The sequence below is a fragment of the Alexandromys fortis genome, unplaced genomic scaffold (genome assembly GCF_014885135.2).
Source record: "Alexandromys fortis isolate MF-2015 unplaced genomic scaffold, M_Fortis_MF-2015_v1.1 scaffold_69, whole genome shotgun sequence".
Classification (NCBI taxonomy): Eukaryota; Metazoa; Chordata; class Mammalia; order Rodentia; family Cricetidae; genus Alexandromys; species Alexandromys fortis.
In genome coordinates, this window is record NW_026067951.1 from 1,243,964 (window position 1) to 1,256,914 (window position 12,951).

General features: G+C 48.4%; 1 protein-coding gene across 2 annotated transcripts in view; it reads left to right on the forward strand.

Annotated features, from left to right (window-relative positions):
* The window catches only part of Fam107b (family with sequence similarity 107 member B), a 222,596-nt gene that overhangs the window by 148,954 nt on the left and 60,691 nt on the right, over nt 1–12,951 (forward strand). The window contains exon 1 of one of the 2 annotated variants that reach the window (XM_050150559.1): nt 6,915–7,079. The exons of the other annotated variant lie outside the window; for it this stretch is intronic. The gene's annotated coding sequence lies outside the window, so the exon portion shown is untranslated. Of the gene's footprint in view, nt 1–6,914; nt 7,080–12,951 lie in introns of those variants that run through there. 2 annotated transcript variants of the gene reach the window in all.

Genomic DNA, 12,951 nt, shown 5'->3' on the forward strand with positions numbered 1-12,951 from the left:
GTCGTGGGGAAGGCATGCAGCAGGAGCTTGGGGTGTACCGTCTGTCGTCGTGGGGAAGGCATGGAGCAGGAGCTTGGGGTGTACCGTCTGTCGTCGTGGGGAAGGCATGCAGCAGGAGCTTGGGGTGTACCGTCTGTCGTCATGGGGAAGGCATGCAGCAGGAGCTTGGGGTGTACTGTCTGTCGTCGTGGGGAAGGCATGCAGCAGGAGCTTGGGGTGTACCATCTGTCGTCATGGGGAAGGCATGGAGCAGGAGCTTGGGGTGTACCATCTGTCATCGTGGGGAAGGCATCAGGAGCTTGGGGTGTACCGTCTGTCGTCGTGGGGAAGGCATGCAGCCGGAGCTTGGGGTGTACCGTCTGTCGTCGTGGGGAAGGCATGCAGCCGGAGCTTGGGGTGTACCGTCTGTCGTCATGGGGAAGGCATCAGGAGCTTGGGGTGTACCGTCTGTTGTCGTGGGGAAGGCATGGAGCAGGAGCTTGGGGTGTACCGTCTGTTGTCATGGGGAAGGCATGCAGCCGGAGCTTGGGGTGTACCATCTGTCGTCATGGGGAAGGCATGGAGCAGGAGCTTGGGGTGTACCGTCTGTCGTCGTGGGGAAGGCATGGAGCAGGAGCTTGGGGTGTACCGTCTGTTGTCATGGGGAAGGCATGCAGCAGGAGCTTGGGGTGTACCGTCTGTCGTCGTGGGGCAGCCCCTGCATCGGCAGTCAGGAATCAGAGCGCAATCAGTGTCGCTGCTCAGCTTGTTTTCTTCTTTTTAGTCAGTCCAGGACCTCATGCCACACAGTAACACCCACATTTAGGGTGAATCCTCCCACCTCAATTCATCAAGCCTAGAAAATTGCTCACAAATATGCCCAGAAATGTGTTTCCAAGGTGATTCTAGATTTCATCAAGTTGACAGTTAAGACTAACATTAGTGTCTTCTAAGCACGATTCATTTTAGAAGGCATGGGTGCACTGTCTTTGCATGACAAACCCCAGAACTTTTCACAAACTATTCCACAAGTGAGTTCTAAAAACGAATGAAGTCCCAGGGTGATAGGATATTGGGTTACAGTTATATAATAACTATGTCAAACACCCAATCAAAATAAGTGGAACGTAGTGTATTCACGTCACGATGCTATTTAAGCTTTAAAATTGGGGTGACATATTCTTAACTTTGTTTTCCTTTTCCTGTTTTTCATTATTCAGGTCAGCAGGGCTCAGTGAACACTACTGCTTATTGAACTGTGGAATCTGGGTGACTGGAAGGAAACATATTCAGCTAGTTATCTCCAGCACGAGCCTTCTCAGACCTGCGTTTTCTGCTCTACCTGAGTAGCTGCTGAACTCTGTGCAGGATACTTCCCCAAGACTCCCTTCTAAAACATCTTACCTTATTTATTTATTTATTTTGTGTGCATGCGTGCCCGGGTGGACATGTGGTGGTCAGAGGACAGCTGTTAGGGGTCAGATCTTTCTTTCCACTGTGTAGGTTCTCAGGATCAAACCTGGTTGTTAGGATTAGTTGCAGGCACCTTTACCCACTGACTCTTCCTGCTGACCTGAGTTCTAGAAATTTTATACTGGAGGATGTCTGTCTGCCTTTGTACCCATCTACTCATGTTCATAATTGAGGGGAAGAATTCTAAAGTAGCCTCCAAGATTCCTGGTCTGTAGAGCACCCATGCTTGTTCTCATTCGTCTACCTTTCGCTAAACTGCGCACTGTTGCGTATTGGTCAGTTTTTCATTACCATGATGAAATATCTAATACAGTCTAATTTTATGAAGAAAAAAAGTTCTATTTACCTCATGGGTTTGGCCACTAAACTTTGTTCAAGATCAGATGGCCTTGGTTTGATTTCTGTCGGGACTAATTGTAGATATTGTCAAAACGTGGGATACTTGTGGGAGGAAGAGGTCATCACATCTTGCAGCAGGAAGCCAGAGAGACTGGACTCACAGGATCTCCTCTGAAGGCTCACCTGTATGGGACATAATGAAGATTTAAGGCACAAAAGTGGTGTAGGAGGTTCTGTTCATGTGTTGCTTTCATTGGTTAATGAATAAAGAAATTGCCTTGGGCCCAATAGGGCATAACTGGAGAAGAGAGAACTGAATGCTGGGAAGGAGGGCAGAGTGGAGAGAAGCCATGGATTCTCTGCCTGAGATGGACACCGGTTAGAATCTCCGGTAAGCCACAGCCACGTGGCGATACACAGATTAATGGAGATGAGTTAAACTAATATGTAAGAGTTAGCCAATATGAAGCTAGAGCTAATGGCCAAGCAGTATTTTAATTAATACAGTTTCTGTATGGTTATTTCAGGGGTAAGCTAGCCGGGCGGCCAGGACAAACAAGCGGCTCCTCTCCTTACAACACAAGAGAGTACATATGGAAGGATTCTTTCAGGGAACATTTATGCTCAGCTTGTCCCTTCAGAGCCCTCTTGGATGCTGGTTAGGATGGTTTACAAGATGACACATAAGGAAATAGCTAAAGAAGAGGACAATAACAGCACATCAAAGTGACTTCCCCTCTACTTTATGCTCCCAAATGCTCATTTCTTCTTTCTTCCGTGTTCTTTATGGATCCATTTAAGTTCCCCTTCCCATCACAGCAAATGCACGAGGCTAATGCCAGGTTCACAAGTGATCTTGTGGATGAGTGCTCTAAGTTGGAAAACAATCATATATGTTTTCCAGTAGTGTGAGATTATAGAATCTGTCTCCATGGTGGGCTGAGTGACTCAGAATGAATTTTAGAGTTTTCCTCTTGTGTTTTATTTGGTGATAGCTAGTCTGCCAAGGCTACCATGTCCTGATAAGAAACCGAGTCAGCCAGAAATGAAATCCTTAGTGCGCTCAGTGTGCTCCCATGCCCTTGGTTTCCCTGACATTCCCAGAGTCCTGTCCATGTTTAGCCTCACTGTGGAGTGTGGAATCACCTGTGGGTAATCTGGGGTATTTAGCTGCTCTCAGAAGTACCAGGTTTACTTGCTCAACAAGCAACAATCCCACACCAGCTGTGGTCCAGGCACTGTGATGGGTGTTATAAGGGCGTGAACATAAATGCTCCTGATTTTAAAGCTCTTATTTCCAGGGTCTATCCACAATGGCTCCAGGGAAAAACAAGCTAAATTGGCTTAGTTGAGCTCACCTGGATCAGTATTCTCTGGTTCCCCAGGGTTGTGAGGTGTTTAGCTTCCAAAAGTGAAAAAACTTAAAATAAATATTTGTTCTTGTTCTTTGTTTCTGGGTTGAGAGAAACGTGGGACCTGATGCCACAGCGCAGGTTCTGAAGGCTTTTTTATTTTTCTTTATCATCTTTCTCCTCCTTCTCCTCCTCGTCCTCGTCCTCCTCCTCCTCCTCCTCCTCCTCCTCCTCCTCCTCCTCCTCCTCCTCCTCCTCCTCCTCCTCCTCCTCCTCCTCCTCCTCCTCTTCTTCTTCTTCTTCTTCTTCTTCTTCTTCTTCTTCTTCTTCTTCTTCTTCTCTCAGACAGTAAAACAAACAATGTGTTTCCATTTCTCTGAGAGGGCAGGGAAGGGAAAGGCTGTGGTCACTTATCACGTTCAGACACTCTACCCAGGGGTCTGGCACTCTGGAAGTTTGTTCAGTCTGCTTTGGAGGGTCAAGTCAGGCACACTGCTGGGTAGTGCTTTACCAAAGTGAGATTCCACATCATATTTTTATGTCATCTGATCAGGCTTCCATAAAAAACACCACAGACTGTGAGCAATAAGTGGGACCCTTTATTTTATTTTGATGTGGTTTTAGAGGCTGGAATGTAAGGGTCAAGGTGCTAGGCTGGTTGTTTTTTGGTAAGGTTTCTTGCTCAAGTTTCTAGACGGCTGCCTTCTCTCTGTGTCCGTGTGTGTGTGGGGGGGGGGCGACTGAGGAGCTTGTCACTTTTCTTCCTATAAGGTCATTGTGCTGGTTAATACTGACTGCCAGCTTGATGGGGTCTAGAATGACCAGGCAGAAGCCTCTGGGTGTATTATAAAGACTAGGCTAATTGAAGCTTTTGAAGTGGGACACCCCACCCTAAATGTGGGTGGCACTATTGCGTAGGCTGGGGTCTGGGACTACATAAAAAAGATAAAGAGGATGAGCACCAGCATTTACCTCTCTCTCCTTGATGCTTGCAACAGTATGAGCCACCTGACACTCCTGGAATGTGCCTTTCCTATAAGGACATTTTATGTCCCCTTGAACTGTGTCAAAATAAATCTGTTCTTCCGAAAATTCTTTTGGGTATTTTGTTTCAGCAATGAGATAAGTAACTACTATATAGTCACCTTATGACCTACTTACCTCTGCACAAGGCTTATCGCCAAACATAGCTCTGCTGGGGTGGGAGTGATTAGGATTTCAGTCTGTATGTTATGGGGAGTATAGAATCTAGACCCTAGCACTTCTTCTATGGCATGTGCTAAATTAAGCCTGAGGATGTATATACATACATATATGTGTGTGTGTGTGTGTGTGTGAAACACAAAATGCACTCAGGGCATGCACATTAGCAATACAGTGTGGTAATTACAATGTTGTGCTCAGAACAGACGGGAAGAGTGAACCCATTTAGTTAGAGCAGCTCCGGAAGGCTTTTCAGAGAAGCCTTAGACTCAGAGAGGCTTTTGGATCTGGGACTGTGTAGAGCTAGACCAGGCAGAGGCAGAAGCACGTGGAAGAATGCATGAGGTGACCTACTCACCCACCATCTGGTGAGCAGGGCCACATAACAAGTGTGGCACAGTGACGGAGCAGTCCTGAGTGCTTAGGGGATGTAGGGAGAGTGTGGGGGTGTGGCCCAGGTTTCAGGGAAGTGTGCTGTCCTCTGGAACACTGCTCTATGTCACTTGAACTTCACCTTGTAGCAGGAATTGGGAACCTGTTACATATCAGACATTGCGTCTCTGGGGTCCTTTTCAGGTCCATGCTTGCCACGTGTGGACCACAGATAGTGGTGGTATTTGGGGCGCTATGGAATCTTCGGGGTGTGCTTTCTTGTCAGGGTACATCAAGAGTGATGGGTTTTTAAAATGATAACTGGTACCAGGCTCTACTCACCCTCATTTCGGCTCCTGGGCATGACGTCAGGAGTTAGCATCAGATACAGCAGCCACCTGGAAGGACAAAGACTTGTGAGCCAAAGGCATCCCCCTTCCCGGTGTCTATCCGGGGTTTTGTCAAAGTGGCAACAAAAGTAGCAGCACAATAAAGATTTTGGCAGCAGCAGAAGCGGAGCATTTGTACTGAAAAGTTCTCCCAGAAAGCAGCCGGGACACTGTGACAGGGGTGGCAGGACTGGTTTGGACAGCCCTACCATACGGTGGCAACAGAGCCAGGAGGCAAGTGTGGTGCTCCACACGATGGGGAAGGGGACAGCTAGCCATTTTAGTCAGAAAGTTGACACCAGTGGGGAGGCGTAGGAATCTAGGCTGGATCCCAGGTGCTGGTGGTGACTAGGAGGCCATTATGGAGAGAAGAAACACCAAGCAGAGCAGGGGAGGAGGAATGGCAGCAGACGAGGAGTGAAGTGTGAGCAGATGCTGCTGAGCCTGGGAAGGCTCTGATTGTGTGTGCGCGTGCGTGTGTGTGTGTGCGTGTGTGCGCGTGTGTATGCACACGTTTGCGTGTGTGTGCGTGCATGTGTGTGTGTGTGAGCATGCGCGCGCGTGTGTGTATTCTAAAACAAGTTGTTGGTTTAACTCTATGTGGAAGTGGCAAAGAAATATTGCAGAGTTATTATTACATGCCATATTTCAGACTAATGTGATGTAATGTAAGTCCTGGGGAGAGCAAGTCTATTGCTTAGCAGGCTCTTGGGCAGGGGGGATGGCCAGGAGCTGACTGAAGGTGCTGTAGGGCAAGATACCTTTGGGATAAGTAATTTGCTCATTGAAATACATTGGGAGCATTTTTTTTCTCTGTGTGAATATGACCTAATCTCTTTGAGTCAGAAAAGTTTCCTATTAAATAAATCCTTAGTCATCTGTTGCAAAGAAAATGAAGAAGCTTTTAGTGTAGAACCATCAACCTGCTGGCCTTCTTTTCAACCTGAGTCAGGTCCTGCTTTCGTATCTGCTGTGATTCAGGTACATGGTAATCATGAAAGCTTTGGATTGGCCAGGGGAAAATAATTAAAGAGAATTTTAAAAAAGATTAGAATCAGTCCTTCGTTGACTTTAGTCTCCAACTGCCCTTTCATGAGGATGGGGAGGAAAACCTGGGTCGGGGGTTCCGAGTCTTCAGTTGGCTGGGAATTTGTGTAATTATAACAAACTCTTGAGTTTTCTTCCAGAAGTACTTGGCAGGAATTCAATGTCTGGAGAGAGAGAACAGAGAGGGAAGGAGGGAGGGAAGGAGATAACAGAGAGACAAAGACAGATACACAGAAACAAAGAGAGACACAAGACACAACAGAGCAAGGAAGCAACAGAGACACCCAGAAAGATTTAAGAGACTCACAGAGACAGAAAGATAGACAGAAAGACAAACAGAGGGACAGACACAGAAACAGAACAAGAGACAGAGACACAGAAAGACAGACAAAAAAGACACACACATACAAAGACAGAAAGATGAGAGAAAACACACACAAGCAGGTGCATAATGAATTTTACATTGTGGACCCAGTGAATTTGCATCTGTCACCTTCCATTAGGCAGGTGACAATTTTTCCTTCTACCTTCCTGTTCTTTCTGGAGTCCCCAAGCTAACCAAAGTAAAACAACACAACAGAGGCCCCTGCTACCCGACCCAGGACCTGGAGCACTCATCTCTGTCCATAGAGCCAACCATAGCTGAAGGTTCGGGGGGCGTGGTCGGATGCTTGGGGCGTGGCCTGGAGCATGGGGCGTGGCCTAGTGGTGACTCAGCGGCCCCGGCCCACCCCCGGCCCGCCCCGGCACTTAATTCTGCTGCGTGGGGCCGCGGGGTGTGAGAGCCGCCCTGAGCCGGACGGGCTTCGGAGTCGGGGCGTTGCAACCGCCGTCGGAACCGCCCTCTCACCACCTCGGCGGCCAAGGTGCCGGCCACCACCGCTAGCAGCGGAGCGCGCCGGGGAGCAGCGCGCCTTTGTGCGAGGTAGGCTGGCTCCACACTTACTTCACACACAAAGACGCGGGGCTTACGAGGCGGCCGCCCGCGGGGACACAGCGACGCCTGTCTGACCCCGGTCCGGGGGACCCTGTCGTTGGCCAGCAGCGCCGGATGGCTTCGCGGTCCCTCGGGCGCAAGCCGGCGGCGGGGAGCCGGGTGGCCCTGCGCTGCCTGGGAAGGTCGAGGGTGCAGGGCCCGGGCGGGGCCCCGATGGAGGGGCGCTGGGGGCCGAGGGGCCCCTGGAGAGGGGGGCATCCGGGCTGCTGCTCGGCTCATTGTTGTATCCTCGGCCCTGCAGACCCAGACCCTGAGACCCTGGCTGCAAGGCTGCGCGGCCAAATGCCAGTCTTGCCTGCCCCGCCGGCAGGATGGGGTCAGCGGCCCGACGCCAGCCCTGGCTCGGCAGACAAAGGCGGGGTCGCGCTGCTTAGAAAGGTGGTGGTGACACTGTTTCCTTTCTGCAAGTTACTTTTCTCTGTTGGACTCGGCGGCGGTGCCTCTTTGAGTCCGGCAACGCCAGGAGATTGGGTGATGTCTACGCATAAGAAGTCCCTCTATTTTGTCTGGGTTCCGTGATTGCCTCCTGAAACATTTCTGGGTGACTGGGAGTAATCGGATCCATCAGAGCCAAGTTTTGACATGCGTGCGGGAAGTGAAGCGTACCAGCTCTTTGAAATTTAGAGGGCTTCTGTTGAGGGGATGAAGTGCAGACACCAGCCGTACCAGTCCCTTCTCAGAATAATTTTTGTCTGGGACTGCTAAGCGGAGTTATTTGGTTAGAATGGGTGCGACCCTGGAGGGGCTAACAGGAGACCAGAATGAGACAGGTTAGACTTGACATTCTGCCTTGGAGGAGCCTCCTTGCTAACAGGGAGGCCAGGGTCTTCTCAAAGCATGCCACCCCTCTATCCTTTCCAAGTGTTAGCTGTTAAAGTTCCTTTAACCTCTCAGAGGTGCCCGTCAAGGGAAGATTTCTTAGTGTTTGTGGTTTCAGGCTTTACACTTCCAATTATATAACGATTATATTTGTGAAAAATCTCAAAAAAAAAAACCCCAAACAAACAGAAAAAAGAGTTCACTCATGTGGCCATCACCCAAACATATCGTGAGGATGAAAGCATGTTTGCTTCATTCATGTTAGGGAAGTGTGAGTGTGTGTGTGTGTGAGTGTGTGTGTGTGTGTGTGTGTGTGTGTGTAGAGAGAGAGAGAGAGAGAGACCAAATGAATACATTACTATTTCCTAACCTTTGTATTTGTCCAAAGTGTGACATTTAATAGTGTAACTTTGCAATATTCCTTTGCCACTTTCACGGAGGATTAGACCATCAACTTGTTTTGGAATATATTTTCTCAGTCTTGCCAGTAACTACTTTTTCAGAAGGGAGAGGGATGATGAAGGAAAAGTAATGTGTTCTGCAGTTTACTGGAAAGAGGTAAACACACACGCATATACATATGTCTGTGGATATATATTTTTTGAATTTCAGGAGTAGCTTGGGACTGACTGTTTAAAAAGCAAATAAATCTTACTTTAAAAATACTCTGAGATTTGGGGCTTGGAGGCTTGGCTCAGTTGTCAAGAGCACTTGTTGCTCTTGGAGAAGACCTAGGGTTCAATTCCCAACACCCACATAGTGGCTCACAACCATCTGTACATCCAGTTATAGGGCATCTAACACCCTTGACTTCAGTAGGCAACAGGCAAGTACATGGTATACTTGCAGGCATGTAGGCAAAACACTCATGCACATGAAATAATAAACGATTTTAGAAAATTCTGAGGTTCATGAGACCTGCACGATGGAAAGAGCTGCTTTGTACAAAAAATGGCAGTGGTTTTCTGGATGCATCCACGCATGCTTCAGACAGTTTGAGTTGAGAAAGGAAAACCAGCTTCCCCTGTGCAGTTTGAGTGTCTGAAAAGTCATTCCGCTCTATATTTGACCAGTGGACATGTCTGTCATTACTTTTATTTTCCCCTTGTAAAAAGTTTGATCTTTGAATTCTGTAATATTCCAAGTAGAACGAAGCCTTTGAGACAGCCCTTTAGAAGCAGGGTCGAGGAGATGATGCAATGGGTTTGAAGCCAGGAGACGTCATGAGGAGGAAGTTGTGGCCGCGTGCTATCAGGTTCACGGTTTTGTTGCTCTCCCTCCCATTTGGAGTTTGCATCTGTACTCTGGGGTTCCTTAATCTGCAAGCACACTTGCTTGCAGTAGTTGCAGGGTTGTAGTGACCCCTAGATGAGGGCAGAACACATAGCCTCTGTAGTCATCTGTGATGCTCTCCTAGTCCTGGCACTTTGCTACGTAATAGAACCCGAAGAAAGCCCAGGAGGAAAGAGCAGCATGCCCAGCTCTTATTTTCCATCCCCTCTGTGGAACTTTGGACAGTGTGGGAACAACAGCCAACTTAGAGCTCGGGTCAGAGTTTGGAAGTTCTGTTCTGTTGCCATGCCAGACAAGAGCCAGTTGTTGGAGCATCCAGTATCAGGGTCAGAGAGTCCATTCCTGAAGTGGTTGAAAGACTTGTTTTGTAGTTGAGAGACCTGCTCAAGAAATCGTGTCCCTGACCTGCGGGAGCCAGGTGCTGTTGCTCATCCACTCATTGCTCTAGCTCTTGTCTAAAATGCAAATGCTGCAAGTGCAGGGAGGAAGGAAGGAAGGAAGGAAGGAAGGAAGGAAGGAAGGAAGGAGGGAGGGAGGGAGGGAGGGAGGGAGGGAGGGAGGGAGGGAGGGAGGGAGGGAGGGCCTGCACGGCGGGTGCTGCGANGGGAGGGAGGGAGGGAGGGAGGGAAGGAGGGAGGGAGGGAGGGTCTTCACTGCGTTTCCTGCGATGACTGAGGGGTAGAAGACTTCTCACCGAAAGTGGGCCACAGATGAGGACTGTGGGTTTCAGTGCCTCAGCCCTCTAGAATTCATTGTTAAGAGTGTTGTTAGAAACTGGGCTTGGGAGTTTGGTTCAAAGAGGGCTGGATTTTCAGCCATTTGTGGAAATCCCAATTTCTAGAAATATGTGCTGAGTCTAGAAAAAGTGCCAGGGAGAAATTGTCCTGCTTTGGGGCTCGCTGGCTTCGTACAGAGCTGGGGTGAAGGTCACTGTATGTATCCATAGCTGTGCCTAACTTTGGCATGATCCCCTGAGAATTTCCCACTTCCTTGTCTCTTCCCCCTGTCTAATCTTTGCCTGTTCTTGCTTTTCCTGCTTGAAGCAATGTATTATTTTCTCTTTTCCTTCCTGTGGAGAAGTGCTGAGTCTTTTCCATCTGAACTTTTCCTCACCCCGAGTGCTTGTGGTAATGCCCTTAAAGGAACGGATGCTTGCTTTCTTTCACCTATCATCACGGGTTCTGAGCCTCAGCTGTGAAATGCAGTGATTTGGGAAGCTGGCTTAGGTTACCATTTAGACGTGGCAAATGGATGGAGACTTTCTGAGGTGGCTGGGGAAGCTTTGTCTAGGTAGGTGCTTAGGGGCCAGGCACCGAGTTTATTGTAGTTGACAGGAGCAACTAGGCCCTCGTAGGAGGGTAGGCAAGGGAGGTACTTTAATAGTTGTACAAAGGGACCCCACATTGTTAATGGCTGTTACTTGGGTAGAGCTGTAGCTAGAAGTAGCCCTTTTTGATTTGAGCTGTTTTAGATAGAATGATGGAAACCACAGGGCAGGATGGGATTAAGTTCCTAACCATGTGAAGTCTGGAGTGGCCTGGCAGGCACTTGGAGCCGAGAGTATAGTTGCCCAGGGCCTGCTCACTGGGGCCAACTGAATTAACAGGGGGCTGCTGTGTTTTGTCTATAATTTGACTGACATATTGGAACAGTTTCTAGTGCAGAATTGAGTGACTGAGAGATGTCACAGTATGTTTTCATTGTCCTCACTGAAGGTAACCTCAGGGCTAGCAGCCTGCGAAGTTGGGTTGTTGCTGTGGCACGGTGTCCTGACCTGCAGGGATTCTGAGAGACAATATCGGTGGTACACAGAGATCGGCCCGCTGCAGCTGTGTTTCCTCCCCCATTTCTGGAAATTCTATTACAGATGAAGAGATAACCAGAGGAGTTTGCAGGAAAATAGTGAGAGAGTGGTTTCAGGGTATTCCCAAATGCGGCTGGGATACAGGAAGGGAGAGGGGATAGTTTCAGGAGGGCTGTGTTTACATCAGAGGAACACAGGGCAGCCCTACCAAAGATGTGTAAAGGTGTAAACCCGGGCCTGTAGTTGGTCTGCCCTCTGTAGTGGGGTGCGTGTGTGACACACTCGTGTGAGATCACGAGGGAGATGTGAGTTGGTGTTGGTGACAGTAGTATTCAGTGCACACTGGCAGACATGGAGTGCAGGTAGAGCATGCTGCAGGGATTAAGGAGGAAAGCCTCAATCCGCATGCCGTGGGTTGCTGCTGATTAAGCCCTGCCGGTCATGAGAAAGCTTTAGGTAGGGAATTTGCTGAGCCTCTGTAAGCTTCCTAAGAGTGAATTATTAAGTCTGCTCTAGAACAAGGTAGAATACAGATTATAGTTTGATGGCTTTTTAAAAAGACTTGAAATATTTTCATTATAGAGCACCGAGAGAGGGCTCAGTTGGTAAAGCCCTTCCCACACAAGCATGAGGACCTGAGTTCAGATCCAGTGTGTGCTGCAGTTTAGGTCCTGGGAGGCAGAGACAGGAGGACACCTGGGTCATGTACGTCATTGCTGACCACAGGTGTGACCCTGGACAGCTGCTATCTGGACGACTGCTTGACTGAAACTTTACGACTGTTGGTTGGGAAGTCCCCATCTCCCTCCTGCTCAGCCCCTTTCAACCATCGTCCTTCCCTTTGACTCCGTGAACCTGATTATTAGATACTTCACAGAATGTCACCATGCAGCATTGGCCCCTCTGCAGCTTGCTGTCTTCACTAGCCTGACCCCTTCCGGGTTCATTAAGGTTGTAGTATACCGTTGAATTTCCATCCGTCTAAGGCCAAATAGTATTCTATTATATATATACTACATTTGTCCAGAACTGTTGTTCCTGCAAAATTTCTAGAGGAAAACAGGAAGCCATCATGATGTTGCCCTTTGAAATGGTTTTATGGATATGAGACAGAACATAAGAAACTCAAAAGCAAATGGAAATCCCGTTTAAGCACAAGCCTTAGCACAGCAGAGGAAACGAAGCAGCGTGGAAGGGCAGCGTTCAGAGTCAGTGATGATTTGCCGGGCATTTAGCTAAAGAGGACTCATCTCCCAATACATCAAGAACTTCAGCCACTCAGTGGTGAAAAAGGCAAATTAACATGGGTAGGAACTGGAACCTGCATTTCACCTGCAGTCTTGTAAACTGAGTTTTAGTAAGGAAGCATGTCACATGCTGGCACAGGGATGCCTGGAGAGGCCGGGGACTCGGTCCCTCTCTTCATCTGGCCTCTTGTCTCATCTTGATCCCTGGAGAGTTTTAAGGATAACCTTGTTGTGATATTAGAAATTCCATGTTGTGTTCTGTTTTTCCTGAAGTGTCATAGTGAGGTGTGTGAGAGAGAACCCTGACGTCGATGTTCAGAGTGTACGCTCTGAGAGTGGAAATGAAGCCTCAGGTTTTTAGGTGTCTGAGCCTGACGGATGCTAAGTTTATAAGACTTGCATACTCATGGCATAAACCCCACAGTCTAGGTGAGCACAGGTTGTTTATGAGTGACCAAGACAGAGATACAAAAACCCCTGTGTCTTGGACAAAGTCAAGAATGTTAATATGGATGTCTCTATGTAGATGTGTAATGTTCTTCCCCTAAAAAACTGACGCTATTTGAAATACATACAGCTGTGACAACTGAGGGCATAAGTGTGACAAAAGTTCATTCCAAGTCTCCATTTCCCTCCC